Below are 2919 nucleotides of genomic sequence, written 5' to 3' on the forward strand. Positions count from 1 at the left end.
ACTGTAAGTACTGTCTTAGTCACTCGGGCTACTATAACAAATTACCATAGACTGGGTGGCTTACAAACAACAGAAATTTATTTCTCACAGTTGTGCAGACTGATAAATCCAACATCGAGGCACCAGTAGATGTCTGGTGCTTCCTGGTTCATAAACGGCTGTGTTCTTGTTCTGTCCTCACACGGTGGGAGGGGACAGGGAATGCTCTGTAGTATCTTATAAGGGTACCATATCCTGTTTATAAGGGCTCATGGCTTGAAAAACCTTCCAAAGGCCCCACCTCCAAATAACATCACGTTTGGGATTACATTTTAATATAATTTAATATATGAATTCATATATTCATAATCTATGAATTCATGTATTTTAATATATGAATTTGAAGGGGAGGGGCACAAAATTCGATTCACTCTACTGCCTTAAAAGGGTTTGGGTTCAGTCAGTTAAGCGTCTGACTCTTGATTTCCACTCAGGTCATGATGTTACTGTTTGTGAGACTGCACCCCACATCAGGCTCTGCACCTGACTGAGATTCTCTCTCTCCCTCTCTCTTTGCCCCTACCCCATTCTCTCATTCTCTCTCAAAATAAGTAAATACTTTAAAAAATAGGGGGCTTGGGTTCAAAAGGCACCAAGCTAGTTTCCATATGCCAAGAACCAGTATCCAAATGAATTGATAGCATTCTATTCAAATTTCATTTCTATGAACAAATCTTCAGATGGCTTAGTCTAGATTCTACCAATGCTTTTTAAATCATTGTCAAATTAATTTAGCATGTAGAAGAGATTTTTGGCAAGATTTACACTTCATAGAAAGCAAGCCACAACCTTAAATTTTAAATTTCTGGATGACCCATAACAAGTCAGTCCAAAAAATGTAGGATTTGCAATGAATTTATAATATTCTGCCCCCACATTATAACATGATAAAGAGGCAGCACATTATTGAGGCATCCTTGACCCTGTCCCTCAGGATCCATTTTTCTTGTAAACTAGTCCTTACAGTGTCAGAATCGGTGTCACAACTACACAAAATAAAGGAGTGATTTTGTTTGCAAGGGTTAGCTGCAGATAGCTCAGATGCCTCACTTTCTGACAAATTAGAGGCAAGAATAAAATCTCAAGTTGTTGAACTGTGACTCTGAATCAGGGTAGAGCTACCATTAAAATCCAGATTGAGACTTTCAGTAGCACTTTTAATGGATACTATAACTGAAGAAGAAAATTCAGGGCACATCCTCTTTACTCCTTTTCTGGAAGGTTTGCACTCAGTTACTAGTGTTAAATAGAATTGAGGAGGAGGTATCTGGAAGATAGAAAAGATGCTGAATACGCAAAACACGGTAAGCAGGATCTTTCTAAATTGCAAGTGTGAAACACGCCCCGCCTCTCCACCTGAAGTCCTTTAGGGACCCTGTTACCCTCTAGAGAAATATGAAATTCTGGAGCCTGTTACTTCTCCATCTCTTCTTCCCTCACCAATTTCTTCCCTCTTATCTGGGGCTACCCAGTTCTCAGCCACACTGCACTCTTTTAACCCAGTGCCTTGAAACACTGTCACAGATATAACTGCTTGGCTTACTCAACCATATTGAAGCCTCACTTTGGTGTAACTTCCTTACCGGCTAAAATCACATTGCCCATCCCATTTCTGCCAGTGTTCTAGATGTGCCATAGGTTCTGTCAAACAGATGCACAAGAAAATGAAGAAGAAAAACGCGGGACAATAAATTATTCAAACAGACTACATAGTGTCAAATATTTTCTCAGAAATTGACAGGTCAGTTCCTATTTTTAAAGAAGACTTACCAACTAAAGGGAACATTGCTTTGAAAGAAACTGTAATTCTAAACACAATTCCACAGAAAAATATCAAATCCTTTAAACATGAACGTTAGTGCAACTATCTGTCATCATTCATTCATTCTTTCAAATAGGTATATGTTGGCTCTTTTTAAAATTTTTTTATCTTAAGGAATTGAAATTTAATTCTTTCTTTGGGCTGTGGGGATGGGGAAAGGGGGTTGAAAGTAAAGTTTTGTATTTTTTAAAATATTTATTTATTATTTTGAAAGAGAGAGCGTGTGCACACAAGAACATGTGGAAGGGGCAGAGACAGAGAGAGAGAGAGAGAAAGAGAGACAGAGAGAGAGAGAGAGAGAATCCCAAACAGGCTCTACACCATCAGTGCAGAGCCCAACGTGGGGCTCGAACTCACAAACCATGATCTGAGCCGAAATCAAGAGTTGGATGTTCAACCGACTGAACCACCCTGGCGGCAGGAAAGTTTTATGATGTGAGCAATTTTCCACACCTTCTTTGATTTGGGGTTTTGTTGGCTCCTTTGTACGTACTCAAAGAACTGAAATAAATATATGTATTGGTGACCCAGTGTCTACCAGGGATGATTGGTTATGCTGCAGTATCACAGAATCCCCAAATCTTTGTAACCTAGAACAAGAAAGCTTTATTGAACATTGCACATTCGTGCTAAAAATCTACAGTGACTGGAGGCTCTGTATCTTTTCACTCTGATCCAGGCTGACAAAATAGAGGATACTTTGAATATTCATATTCACTGTGTCAGAGGACAAAAAAAAATGTCTTCAGAAGGGTCTCTGCTCTAAAAATGATATATTTCTCTTTTAATCACAACTTACTGGCCAGGACTAGTCACATGGTACAATGCAATCACAAGGGAGACAGGAGGAAAAAGAACCTACAATGTTTAACAAATATCAGCAATGTCCATTACAATCTGCCCTTCTGGGTCACCAAATGTTTGGTTCATCCTTCTTTCTGCAGAAAAATATGCTCATCTTTTCTATAGGTGAGAAAACTCCCAAATTCCATACAGTCATGGCATCAAGCTCTGGGCTATCCATGGAGGTTTCCACATGGAGGTTATATGCAAGAATG

Source organism: Panthera onca, chromosome C1 (assembly GCF_046562875.1).
Source record: "Panthera onca isolate mPanOnc1 chromosome C1, mPanOnc1 haplotype 2, whole genome shotgun sequence".
Classification (NCBI taxonomy): Eukaryota; Metazoa; Chordata; class Mammalia; order Carnivora; family Felidae; genus Panthera; species Panthera onca.